A 15,190-nucleotide genomic window follows, 5' to 3' on the forward strand; every position below is an offset into this window, starting at 1 on the left:
TCAGAAATTACATTGTTTTCCCATATACCTTAATATAAACTATAATAAATAATAATAATAATAATAATATATTACCTTCTAGAAATCAAATTAGAATAAACAACAGCCAACTAAATCATACAACTTTAAAAATGACTCCAAGAGAATCAAAATACTATACAGGCCAAAACTTTCCCTCTCTTCTGGTTTGGATAGATAAGTATGAGCAAGCAATTAATCAAGAAAAAAAAAAGGGGGGGGGGTTGATTATGCTGCTTTTTATTCTATCCTACTTAAACAAAGTACTTGCAGTACTATAAAAAAAGTTCCACTCATGTAAGCTTATGGATTTCTCTCCATATTTCCTATAATATTAAAAACCCAGCATTGGAAAGTCTCTTCATTTGTTCTTTGATAGCCATTCTCCTTTCTTCTTGAGTGACGGAAACACTTTTAGTTGGGCATGTGTCTGCTTAGAAGAAAAATGTTTTCCAGACTCCTTTGTAGCTAACTGTGTAACTAAGCTCTGGGAATAGAATATAAGTTACAGAGTTATGTGCAACTTTCCAACAATATCCTTAAAAGGAGCAAGGCTTTCCTTCCTTTCTCTTCTTTTCTTCCCGGCAGCTGGAAGACAGCCCGGATGGCTGGAGCTAGCGTCCTGTAGACGCCAATGTAGGGAATGGAGGTCAAGCACTGAACAGCAATGGTTTGGAAGGAGTGTGGTTCTGACACCGTACAGTGCCCACTTCTAGACTCACACCAGTGAGAAAATAAATCTCTGCCATTTAGAATAACTATTATGTTAGGGTTTCCTCACTCACAGTGGAACTTAATCCTAACTGATATATCTTCCAAGTCATTCCCTATATCTTTCCCTGGACTCTATAAAAAAGTTAGATTTCAGGCAGAAGATTATTCCTCTTCCTCAGTAGTTTTAACAATCCTCTACTGACTACCGTAATACCTTTCTCCTCATTTAAACCCACAGTGTAATACCACAAGCCTTATCCAATTACTCTACATCTCTAGCTCAATTTGCCTCATATCTGCTTGTCAGCTATAAAACTGCTTTGTATAAATAATTTAAAAAATGAACTACATACAGGGTATCTGAAATATATAGTATTTCAAGAAGGGAAAAAATCAAGACACAGAAGAACAGTCAATGCCCAAACCCATCCTATTCAATTGTCTTCTGCATATTTTTACATATCCCAGCGTCCGTCCATCCATTCATTCATTCATTCATTCATTCATTTAATATTTATTGTGTGTGTCTTCTATACAAGATATTAAAAGATGCGCTGAATTAAAAATAAATCAAGAATACTATTCTCGTGTCATTATAAACATAATGAATAACAATATGGAGGCTTCCTTGCAAAGTAAAGATAGATTATTAATTCAGTTTCCAGCCCTTCTATCCTCTCTGGAGTAGAGAAGGGCTGGAGAGAGGAGATTTCAAGCTTCTAAATATAGCTCAATTTTTCGGGTGATTAGCCCCACCGAGGACCTCACCCAGAGTTGCCTCATTAGAACAAAAGATACCACTAGTGCTCTTATAATTTAGGAATTTACAAGGTTTTAGGAATCCTGTGTCAGGGTTATAGTCAAAGGCAAATATTAGAATAAGAGATGCTCCTAATGTTCTTATCACTTAGGAAATTACAAGGGTTTTAGGAGGTCTGTGCCAGGAATTGGCGGGCAGAGACCAATATATATTTTTTTGTATTATGTCATGACAATATTGTGTATTAAAATATTCTGAGCAGTAGGAAAATGATTAAGTAGATTCCATATCTGATATCACCACTGCCAGAGAATTAGGGCCATAGTTTTCCTGAAAATTAATTTAAGGATTTTTACAGCTGACTTTTTTATGGTATGGGAAAAACCTAAGTAACTAACCTAGTTGACAACATTTTGTGCCATCCAAGTACAGAGAGTTAGGAATTGTGAGTATATCACCAATTGTATATGTCAGATAAATATCTAAGAATAATCATGTAAACTATTTCATAGGAGTGTATCAAAGTCAAGTTAAAACTTTCCATCTTGAACAAAGAAAAAATAATATACCACCTAATACATTTTTTTTGCATATAGTTAACCTTTTCAGAATGTTTACTATTTAAAAATCAACATATTAAATACTTTATATATTGTATGCCACTTAGTCACCTAGAAAAACTTATGTGGTAGGTGGTACTATCCCCATTTTGAGGAGAAGAAAATAATAAATCAGACAATTTTGTAATAAGTAATTTGCCCAAGGCTACACAGAGAGCAAGCTGTATGACAGGAATTTAACCCACATGTGATTCAAAGTTTTAACTTCTATGGTATAACTTAGGGTTGGCAGACTTTCTGGGAAGAACTAGACATTACATATTTTAGGCTTTGTGGGCCACAGAGTTTCTATTGCAACCAATCAACTGTGCTGTGTTGTTGTTTTGTAGTTCAAAAGCACTAGAGACAATATGTAAATGAATGACTGTGGCTATACTTCAATAAAACTTTATTTACAGAAACATGCAGAAGTCCAAATCTGGCCCACAGTTTATAGTTTGCCGAACCTTCCAATAATTGATTAATTTTAAATAAGTTCATCCTGCACCAAAGGTCTGCTGGTTATAAAATGAAATGATGCTATTTCTCCTACTAAACCAAGAAACTATTTTGTGAATCGAACATGTTAGATGAACATGAGTTGTTCACAATGAATCGCTCAATTAAAAAAAAAGACTGAGAGCAGGAAAATAAACATGTATGCCTATCATTCTACTACCTACCTCCCCCAATTATGTAAACTCTTCATAAGAAATCCTTTATGATTATTGAAATTCCCCCTCCCTCCAAAATCTCAGTGTTCCAATGGGAGATTATGTTCATTCTTTATATACCATCATTATACTATGAAGCCCATAAAAAGAACTTCCTGAGTAATACATGTAGATGGTAGAATGATTTTGTCTTTTGTAAGCCACTATTCCAAGAGAATGTCCACTTTATAAACTGCATAGATTTGGCCATTCCCTCCTAAGTATTCATTAGGTTACATGCTTAAATGGCTTTTTCTACATCCATTCAAAGAACATTTATTGAACATCTACAATGATCTAAGCTTTGGAGATAGGGGAGACTAATACCTAAACACCTAATCTCAATACCATAATCACATGGGAGGAGGGATTACTGAAGCACAAACTAAAAGAAAGCAGAGCATAGCTCAACACAGTTCGATTCCCAGTCAGGGCAACATGCCCAGGTTGCAGGCTCAATCCCCAGTAAGGGGCATGCAGGAGGCAGCTGATCAATGATTCTCTTTCATCACTGATGTTTTTATCCCTCTCTCCCTCTCCCTTTCTCTCTGAAATCAATAAAAATATACTTAAAAAAAGAAGAGCACAGATATAGGGTCAAAGTATAGACTCCAGAGGGACTGAATAATGGGAAACTACGTTTGTACAATCTGTGAAAATACAGATGATCTACATGCCAAAATGATTCTACTTGAAGAACAATCAAAACAGAGCCTACACAAATTGAAAATTATTATACTGCATACATGTGCCTTGCAATCAATTAAATCCATTGTCTGTCATTTGAGGAACCAGAGCATTTTAACTTAATTTTGCACAGGATCAAGGAGATGTTTTCAGAGATTGCCACATGGCACAGATGAGAAGCATTAACCAATATAATTTTGTTTGTTATTAGACTATCACTATGAACACATTTTATCCGTGAAGGTATAATCAAATCATACCCAAGAAACATCTGATGTGTTCAAGCAAACACTTAGAGGGAAGCTACAATAGAAAACTGTCCATTAGATATAAAATCTTTTTAATCTTTTCTACCTCACGATCTTTTGCTTTATGAAGCTAAAAGGTGCTTCCTTTTAATTCCTAGCATGCTCTTTTAGTTTTTGAAGTACTCAAGAGCAGATATTAAAAACCTGAAGCAGGTATAGGCAATATTGAGTCAAAACCCAAACTCAATTCAGAACATTTACCAAAATGCTAATACATTTCCATCTCACCTAGGATAAACATGACAATACTGAGTGATTTAAAATATAATTAAATTTTAAAATTCCAGCTAAACATCTACTTTACCTTACATGCTTACCCATTCCCTTCTGGTTAACATCAGGGGACTTGCTATTTCTTCTCCAAATACAGAAATTTTTCAGTAATGGAAGGGAGATTTGTTTATGCTGAGAAGCCTGATTCATGCTGAGCTGTGTGTGATACACGATGAGGTGTACCCTGAAGACTAATGGCACGCCTCCATTACTGTATTTTTCCCAATTCAGCCTCGTTAGGTTTGAGACTTTTGGGGGGGAAAAATTGGAACTTTCAATATTAAAATGCGGTTTGCTGAAAAATATAATGAACATTTTACAGTATTTGGCACTCCCTCCTTTTTTTTTTTTTTTTTTTTTTTTTTTTTTTTTTTTTAATTCTAATTCCACATCTCTTTGGCCAATTACTGAAAAGGAGGATAATAATCAGTTTGCTTTTGCCAATGGAAAAAAATTATTTGAGAAGATCCTTGAAAATATGCAAAGTTAAAACTAGTTAAAAGCGCAGGCTTTGGAGTCATCTAGACTTCATCTAAAAAAAAAAAATGCAACTTAAAAAAAAATTATAAAATTACATGGATTGAAAAAAATAATGTAGTAAAGCATGGAGCACAGTGCCTAGAACATAAGTACTCCAGAAAAGGAAAGAAATAAAACTATACATTTGATTTCAATATTCAGAAATGTAGTCTCTATGGGTTAGTTACCATAAGCTTTCCATTTCAGAAAATAGCAAACTCTGAGGTGTTAGTGCTAGAATTCTTGCACCTCGAAAATCTGACCCTCTTTGTTCATTTGCTTTGCTGCTAGTATCGGCCATGTGTCCCTCCTGATACAGATGGTCTCTGTCCTGTCCCTCCCGCTCTCCCAGCTCGTAACATTTCTTTGTCTTTGAGTGGATTCCCAAGTCTGGAGCTGCCATACTCCTGCCAGTCCTGCCAGCTTCTCAAGCTCAATCTTTTCTAGAGGGCCTTCCAGAACATTTGCACCTTTACACATTTCCTCTTCTTAGGAGGATTAGAAACTTCTCAAGGGCAAAGATCACATTAATGTATTTCGCCCCTTAGGCTTAGGACTGTGTTAAGCTTAAAAAAATTTTAATGTTACATCACCAAGGTAACTGAGGTTATGTCATACTTCTACCAACCCATGTACGAACCATTTTAAGCTTTTTATAAAAAGAGTTTTACCATTTTAAAATAGAAATAATAAGACTTACTAACCTGGGATAGATACATTAGTAACAATTGTATCTAGATACAATATGAATTCTTTATACTCTGCAAGTATCCAAGAGTCTTGGCTTATTATAAATGTAATAAAAAGCCATAAATATATATATATGTATTTTAAAAATACAGAACTACCTAAGAAAATACAACAGGAACATAAGAGTAATATTTATTACCTTACCTCCCTAGTGTAATCACCAAAAAAGAGAGTTTTTAGAAGAAAATAACTTTAAATGCTACTTAAGTTTTGATACATTCCCTCCCTAATTCAAATTGCAATAATCTGTTTGTTCAATAGTAGATAAATTAAAATGAGGGTTTAACCTATATTCATAAATGCAAACTTAAAATATTTTAAAGTGGCATAATACCACTGATATCAAAGCAGCATAAAACCATTTAAGTTTCTAAGTAGTACAAAAGAAAAAATAAATTCTCTGCAGACTGAGGCCTTCTTTTATTTGTCATTCTATGTATAACTTTTTGTAAAATATGCCAATAAGAGTTCTAACCAAAACATGATTTTTAGATTAATTCATGTAGGTGTGAGTCTTAGCAAAAACTAAGCCTTTGTCAAATGTACTTATTAAAGATTCATTTTTTGAGCAACCTTCAAATAAACTGCTTTAATGTGAAGTGTAAATATATATGGAGACATGGACTAGAAAGATGCTGTTAAAAGTAATTGAATGCAGAACAGTGACCATAATATAAAGACTATTACAAAGCATTAAAATTCTTTTGAGTTAAATATGCATATATAAATAGAAACCTTTAATAAACACTGTATATATTCGTTATGAAAATCATGAACAACTTATCCTAATCAGAAACACTGAAAAACTAATCTACATGTAATACGTAAATACATGTTCACTTATGAGACACATTTATAGCTAATAACTTTTTTTAAAAATGGACTGCATATATTATTTGAATAAAATGCAAAAAAGACACAAATTCCTACTAACTATTGTAGATATACTCTTCCATTTCTGGAAAACCCACTACAGAGATTGCTGAGGGTTCTACTGGGGTTTATGAAGGCTGGCCAGTGGCAACTTCAAGATGGTGAGACAAAGATTAAGGAAATTATCAGGGATGGCAGGTTATACCGAGATGACTGAAGCACACCTGTATTTTTAATCTGAGAATTTATTTTAAAACCAAGAAACTTCTTAAAAGGAAAATGAACAAATTGCTCTAAGGAGTCTGAAGAGGAAAAAGCAGGTAGGGTCCACAAATATTCAGGATCATTCCTATAGTTGCCTTGTCAATACAAGTTTGAGTAGCCCTGAAAACATGACAGACAATTGAAAAAAAAAAAAAATCCAACTACAGTGCAGAAAGAAACACAATATGGATGGACAGTTGTCGCAATAGGGAATCTGTGATGCAACCATTTAAGAGCTTTAACATTTCTTCTACATCAAAATCACAAAACTGGTACTATATACCTCCTAAGATCCTCAGAAACTATATTTTAGGCAAAAGGAAGGTTCTTGCTCAATTATTTAGACAGCATCGTGAGGAAAAAGGTTTGCTGGCTTAAATCGGGAATGCAGCATATATTCTGTTGTTGCAGTAGATATAACCTAATTTGCATGTGCACTGCTGAAAATAAAAAAGAACTGCTATAGTGTGATATCTAACTCTTTGAGTTTACCTTTGCCTCCCTTAGGCAATCATTGTTAGGCAAGCAGATCCCTATTAGGTCTAAATATTCTGTATCTTACTTAATTTTTTTTAAAAAAAGGTCTGTTAATAAATTAATTTTTAAAAAGCCAGACAAAAACATATACGAAAGCAAGTAATTTATTGCATGAAATTATATTAGCAAGCTAGGAATTATTTCAAGAACCCTATGTTAACAATGAAGTTCCTGACGATACTAGCAAGGGCTGAACCCCCCCTCCCCGCAATGAATTGGAACGTGTGGGTTTAGATGAATGGGACCTCAATCACAATTAACAAATAAAATTTAAGGTGCTATTCTACAATTTCGGAAAAGCAGCCTTCGGTTTACTTCTATGGTTCCTTTAATGCTATTCTCTTTTCATCTGCCACAAAACGCTGAATGGTCAGTATTTTTAAATGAATCAGCATAACCTGTTCTAATGTAAATCAGCATCCCCTTTGACGACAGGCAAGGCACAAATAACAACAATAACAAATGTCCAGGAGAGCGACTTCTCAATCAGCGTTCTGAAAGGAGAAGATCCAGCATGAAACGCAGTGCTAAGAATTCTGGCACGGAACCTACTAATAATATATTCTTGACAGCCTGATAAACTACTCTACTTTTCAAAAACACAATACAGACGATTCCAGCTGTAATACAGATGAGTGGGACATTTTAAAGGTTTGTTTCTAACATACAATCGCCTTGCACATGCATTATGCTCCCTCACGCTCTCACTTAAGATAAATGCATTAGCTTATTATTGTTCAAACCTTTAAAATCACATCCTGCATTCACACTGAATCAGCTTAAGATTGCATTCTGAAAGAACCACGGATCACAGAGGCACAGATATCTTACCTGGGAAACCCCCTTGGACCATTGCTGTACCAGTGTTCCCTTCAGGGTGTCTGCATTCCCGTTACACATTCAATGCTGGAAGCAGCTCAGATCCTCACCAGATTCTGTCCTCCCTCTTCTGTCGACCTTGGGCCTATTTCCCCCCTCCCTCAGATTTTATTCTCGTAAGGGCAAGTTGTCAGTCTGTTTCTATCGTGAGGAGCAATCAATTAAGCTCATTTCCAGCTACCTCTCAAGTCACATCTGTCAATAGGTAAAAGCTGCCTGGAAAAGTATGCCGGGAGAAGCAAAATCCCTGGTTTCCAACATCTGACCCTCAGAGCTTCCCGCTGCTGACTGTAGCACTCAGTTACCCTGCTAGCATCAGGATGACAGCTCTATTCCAGAGCAGGAGGCAAGATAAACACAACCATTTATTTTGTGGCCAGCTTCAATTAATATCATTGTAATGACCCGGTTTTCCTGCTGAGAAATAGTTCATCACATTAGGTGCATCTTTCTAATGCAGATGAAAAGGAAACTGTAGCCTGTCCGAAGTGAGTGGAACCGTCATCAACTTACTCTCTCCTTATTGCTCATGGCATTCAGTCATTTTTATAACAAAGAAACTGGTGAACCACATTGAACGTGAGACATCCCCTAGCGAGATTCATTTGTGTCTCTCTAACAATCTAAACGTGCAGCACAGATTCTATTTAAGCTGGTTGTCAAGTCTTCAAGTCAGCTTTTTTTTTGGGGGGGTGGGGGGAGAGGAAGGAGTTGTGGGGAGGAGGAAAGATTACGAAAAAAATCCAGGAGCTTCAGAGAAATCACTAGAGGAATAGTCAAGGTTTCTTCAAATTAAAATGCTACGCTGCATCTCCTACCCTGTCCTACACCAGCACACCTGAATATATTTATATAACCAACTGCAATTACTTCAGCATTATCTTTTATCAATTATCTCAGTATCTTCTGACCTTGCTTTGTCATGTGTAGATTAGTTCTCTACCTGATCACTGATCCTATATAAAAATGTCAAGAACACCTGAACATAATTTAAAAGCTGTTCTAAAGATCTTAACACAAATTTTGTTCATAGTTGCAATAAAAATATATTTCAATTACATCAAGGACTGAAGCTTTGAAAGTTTTCATAATAAAAAACCCACTAAAATAAAATGATCACCTATTTCCAATGATAGGGTTGCAAAAAGAATTCTACATATTTTACTTAATTATAAAGATGAAAAAAGATAATTATAACAAACGGGGAAAATAATTTACATAAATTTTAAACTTAAATGTTAGTCTTTACTTCTTAACAATACCCTTCCTATTTGCATTGTCAGAAACAACAAAAGGAGAAAGCAAATAAATTCATATTTTAGTAGTAAAATAAACATGGGAAATGTTGCTAGAAGCCACTAATGAATGCTTATTTGAGGTGGACATTCTTAACATTCTTTAAATTTCAGTAATAATTGCTGTTGGTTGTAGTGACATCTATTGGCAAGGTAGAGATCAACTACGGTCTGCAATGAAAAACACAAAACAAATAAAAATTTTCAACCCAAAATATTACTAGTTGCTCAATAAACCTTCAGCAAGCATACGGTCTACTGCATGTTACACACTGTCATGGGCACAAAGAAAGCTGAAAGGAAGAGCCTCAATGTGGCCCGACCCCAAATGAGACCTGGGTTGCAATCCTGACCAGAACAGTAATTGCTCCAGGTTTTAGGATTCTTGACTATAAAATTAGATTAGATAAACTTTATGGTTCTCAAATCCCATCACTATGAAGGAAGACACTGATTAAAATACTTTTATTTCCTTCTTTAACATAATTTACTATTTGATTGCTCTCCTTTAACATAGACCTTTTTAGAATGTTTTAATTACCCTTTCCAAATGTGGTTCTTTAATTTAAAATAATTAACTGAAATAAGTTTAATAATTTTACACATAAGAGTCACTTACTGAAAACACACAATTTAACACTTTTAAGTAAATTTATAGAGGTGTGCACCCAGTACCACAATCCAGTTTTAAAATATTTTTTACTACTCAGCAATTTCCATCAACCCCAAATGCAACCCCAACTCTAGGCAACCAATGACCAGTTTTCTAACTCTATAAATTTGTATTTTATGGACATAGGAAAATATATTGACAGTTAATGTGAATTGTAAGAGAATTAACTCTACATTATCCTTTGTCAATTAACAAATGTTCACAAATATTCAAATATTAGGAGGCGGAATAACAGCAATTAAATCATGTCATAAACTTTGTAGGACTGTTTGTCATATTAGCACACAACAAAGTTACCTTTAAAATCTATATCTTTAGTTTTAAAATTATTTTTAGGTCATGAATTTTCCTCAATAATTTCTCCTCTGTATTCTTCTTATATTGGGAGAAACCAGAAAAGGGGGGAGACAATTGTCAGCACTGCAAGACTGAAATTCAATGGGAAGGAGCAATTACAAAATCATATATAAATACTTGTATGATAATTCTACCTTTAGTTCAGAGAAAATAAAGAATAGAAAGGGAAAAATTACATAAAAATGAAATACTCCAAAATTTCTTTCTTTTCTAGTAATCACAATTCAAAGTGAAAGCGTAAATAGTATTGCTATATGCAATGATGATCAGGGAGCAGTCCAATAGTAACAGTGTTGATAATGTTTTGTTACTACACGGTAATATTAAACTTCAAAAAATTGCTGCCCTGGTCAGAGTGGCTCAGTTGGTTGGGTGTCGTCCTGTGCTCCAAAAGTTTGGGAGTTCAATTACTGGTCAGGTTCGATTTCTGGTATGAGGCATGCAGGAGGCAGACAATAGATGTTTCCCTCCCACATCAATGTTTCGCTCTTTCTCAAAATCAATTAACAAAAAACAACTAAAAAAGAAAACAAAACCCAAACTGATTGCTAAAGTTTTAAATATTAAATTATACTAATTTTTAGATAAAAATTTAAAATATACTTATGCCAGAATTTCATTCTGTAATGGCAGTATTTGGTGAGCTGAAGACATTTTCATTACTATTAATAAGAATAAAGAGTAGTAGCTAACATTTCAAGAGTACTTTCTATATGTCACTTTGTATATATAAGCATTTTATCTTTTCTAGTCTCTCATAACCAGCCAGTGAAATGAGCACTATTAGTATCCCCATCTTACAAATGAGGAAACTAAAGGAAAAGAGACGCAACTTGTTTCAGGCCAAATGCCTAGAAGTGCTTAGAAATGCAGTGACCTAAGACTATTATATGTACTAAATACATATAGTATATATCACTATAATTGCTATTAGTGAAAAATTCTTCAGTAAACATCTCTGTAGATATATATACATATACATACACATGGACAATGAAATCCTTAGGCTATCACTGAAGTTGAGTTATTCAGTCAAAGAATATGCACTTTTAAATTTTTTTGTATATACCGCCAAATGGGTCTCCAGAAAGAGGTACCTGAATTCACATTTCTACCAACAGTATATAAGAGGTTTTATTTTTTCTACAACCTTTCCAACAATGAGAAATATTAATTGTTAAAATCTTAATCTGATAGCCAAAAATATGATTTTTTAATTAATTTACATTTCTCTTATTAGTGAGGCTGAACAGACGCATTGTACTTGTTACCCATATCTGTTTCTTTGGCTATACCCAGTCTGATCTTTGCTTGTTTTTCTATTGTTATACATGTCTTTTTCTCCTGACTATAATTATATTTATGTACATGTATATGTGCAATATTTTTAATGTCTATATAAAAAAACTTATTATTTACTTTATAATAATATGAAAGGCCTTTCCCTGTACCAAAATTATATTTTAATAATCTTATAGCACATGATTCTTTTAGGATATATAATTTTGGTGAGAAGTGAAGATCTCTAGATTTTTTTCTCACATAATTACATATCCCATCATTTACTGATTAATCTAAACACTATCTACTATTTAAAAAAAGAACATTTTTTTTTTATGTTCTAAATTCTAAATAGACACCCCGGTCTATTTCTAGACAATGTTTAATGCAAAAACTAATTGATTTAATTACTGCAGTTTTAAACAATGTTTCTAATCACTAGGGTTACTGGTTCTCTGGGAAGGATACGTCTTCATTGTATGAGGCTATCCTATACAATACAGTGCAGTAGGCACCCCAACTAATAAATGACAGTAGAAACCCCCATTCATTTAGACCAGGGGACACCTGGCAATATGTAGACACCCCAGTTGTCACCACGGGGGTGGGAAAGAGCACAGTAGTGGTACCCAGTGGGTAAGGTTGCCTTATGCAGTAGGTGTCCTGTGGGACTCAGTGGCACAGTCTCCTTGACACCTGAGCTGGGTGCCCTAGGAATGTCCCTTGTGTGGGTTATGGTTTCCCTCCTGTTGTAACTTGAATCTTGATTGCTTCTGGTCCATTTGTGCGTGGAATGGGCCCTCAGGATTGGCCTCAGCCATAGTGCACAAGCTGCCATGTAGGTGTTGACCACACGAAGTGGAGTTCACTTCAAGAGGGTCTGGTGCCTGCTGAGACGACCCTTTAAATATACCACTTGTGAAGCTAATTGGATCCTGCTTTGATGTTGTCTGAACAACTGGGTGTGTTAGTTTTGGGGCCTCTTGGAAGGAACTCTGGTGCAGGTCAATGTCAGACTCTGACTGTGACTGGAGCTGGACAACCTGTTTGGAGGTACAAAGTGATCCACAGTTTGTGGCTGCCTCTGCTGGGCCTGGGTGTGTGTGGAAAGAACCAAGCTGCACACCAAGGCTGGCTTCCACCAGCACCGAGCCTGCGGCAGGTCAGCCAAAGGCCCAAGGCTGCCTCCACCTGCCGGCTGCTTCTTAGGCTCAGTCACTGAAGGAGCCTCTGGCAGTACTGGAGTTGTATGAGGTAGGTTCTCACCAGGGGCAAGTGGTATTCACCAGACTGATACAGGTTTAATCTTGGTGCCAGTGCTGGGTCTGAGGCCACTCAGCAAAAATCCTGGGGCATGCCAAGTCCAGCTGCCATCCCCTCCCTACCTCCCTGCTGTCCATAGGCCTTTGTGGTGGGATAGGGTCTCAGAGTCATCAGGGTGAGGCCAAGAGTTTATCTTGCCCAAACAGACCAAGGTTTGTCCATGTGAAGGAAGGGCTCTGCACTGGTTGTGTATATGAGGAAAAAATAGTTCCCGTACAACTCAATATGTCCCAGAGTCTGCTGGCATCCTGAGCTCAGCAGGGTGGGGCAGCTGGGAGTTGGGAGCTATGGTGGACCTTTGATGAGTGAAAAATTGATGTCCTTTCTGAACCTCACTAGTGTCATGAATGTGTGCATATGTATGAATACAGATGTACCCATGATCTTTGAACTTCAGGTGAGTACTATGCTCTGCCTATTTTATGGCATCAAAGTACTGACTAGATAATCTCCAATCACTTTGTACCTATTTCTGCCATATTAATGGGTTTTAAGTAATGGAAAATGTAGGTGATAGGACAGGTTTTGGAGTCTGAGTACTCCATTTACTACCTGTGTTAAGTTTGGACATATTCCTTAATTCTCTGAGCTTTGGTTCCTTTATTTGTATAATTAGAGACCTCACAAAGTTATTATGTTGACTGACCTATTAATATATGTGAAGTTTGTCACAAGGAAACCAGAGTGTTTACTAGTTATCACAATCTCGATCCTAAGCTCTTTAGATGTCTTTCCCCCTGTAATTCTCACAAAAATCCTATAAGGCAAGTTATAAGATACTCCTTTATGGATAAGAAAATATGATCCAGGAAAAGGTTAAGTAACTTGTCCATGAATTCACAACCAAGTAGTAGAACTAGTATTAGAATGTAATCTTAGTCACATGCACAAACCAAGTTTCCTAACAACTGTGCAACTATGGGCATTCTAGCATCACAGATACTATGGATAATCAACTATCTCCCCTTGCTGTGACTGTCCTAATATTTATATCTGAACAAGGGATTTTATTACATTCTAGAGGCCCAGTACATAAAAATTCATGCACTGGGGGTGTGCCTGTAAACCAGGCCTGCCCCCTCTCACAGTCCAGGAGCCCTGAAGGGTGGGAGGTGACCAGGTGATCAGGGTAAGGCAATGCCCCCATCACACCTGTGTTGCTGTCACTGCCTGCAGCACAAGCCTTAGCCAGCCCTGGTTACCTGAACCTCAGGTGGCCCTGGGTGGTTAGGCAGTCACCATCCAAGGCTTGCCTGTACCTCAGGCCCATTCTGGACAACTGGGCAGCTGCCATTCGAGGCTTGTCTGCGCCTCAGGTCAGCCCTGGGTGGCTGGGCGCCTCCATCTTGTGGCTGTGGGTGCTGCCATCTTTGAGGGCATGGCAGTAAATTAGCATATTCCCTCCCTATTGGCTGTGGGCGCTGCCATCTTTATGAGGACATGATGGTCAATTAGCATATCCTCTCTTTATTAGATAGAATGTGTACACACATATCAATTGTATCCATTATGTAGTTCTCCAAAAGAGGTTGAAAACCAAGGCACTATAGTACATTTATCAAAATTTGTTCCTATGCCTTTGTCTCCTTTCTAGGCCAGTGACCCCACCAAGAAAAAGGGAGCTATGTTATTCATTTCACAGCAGATTCACTTCATTAACTCTATTAGTAAAAAGCAATTGGCTTTCAACAAATATTTGTTGAATTAAGTAAATAATGCATGAGAAGAGGCTCTGTAAAAATCACAAAATAGGAGCCAAACTTTTATAAAGTTGCCTAAATTATTATAAACTTATATTTATACTTTTATTTAAACATTTATTATAGTTAGAAAAATAGTTATAGAGCCAACTTAATAATTATTATTAACAATAACAAGAGCTATAATGCTTGTTGAAGATTCACTATATGTCAGGCTAAAAGCCTTATCATCCCATTATTTTCATAGACAAGGGCACTTTCATTGGAGGTGGAGCAGTTCCTTGCCTCTGAAGATCACATCAGAAGTGCAATTCTTTCAATTTCTATATCAAACGCCCCTTTTGTATATAAAAATATTTTTTTAAAGAAAGATATACAGAATATTTCTTTTCATCACCCCAAAAGAAATTCCTTATACAACAGCAATCAGATATAACTACATATACTTTACATGCATAAAATAAATTCAAATTCTTTTCAATAAAATCTCCAATAAAGATACACACACACACACACACACACACACACACACATATTTGATACAACTAATGCAATAGAAAAATCATGAAAGGAATTCTAAACAAGAAAATATGACTTGGTAGGCCTTCTGGAATTTTGCATTAGCAATATCACTAGAGTAGAGTAAGTAATCAAGAACTGACATACA

General features: G+C 35.9%; 1 protein-coding gene across 9 annotated transcripts in view; it reads right to left on the reverse strand.

Annotated features, from left to right (window-relative positions):
* The window catches only part of PATJ (PATJ crumbs cell polarity complex component), a 304,720-nt gene that overhangs the window by 136,860 nt on the left and 152,670 nt on the right, over nucleotides 1–15,190 (reverse strand). The gene's annotated exons all lie outside the window — the stretch shown is intronic.

Source organism: Pipistrellus kuhlii, unplaced genomic scaffold, assembly GCF_014108245.1.
Source record: "Pipistrellus kuhlii isolate mPipKuh1 unplaced genomic scaffold, mPipKuh1.p scaffold_m20_p_2, whole genome shotgun sequence".
NCBI classification, from domain to species: domain Eukaryota; kingdom Metazoa; phylum Chordata; class Mammalia; order Chiroptera; family Vespertilionidae; genus Pipistrellus; species Pipistrellus kuhlii.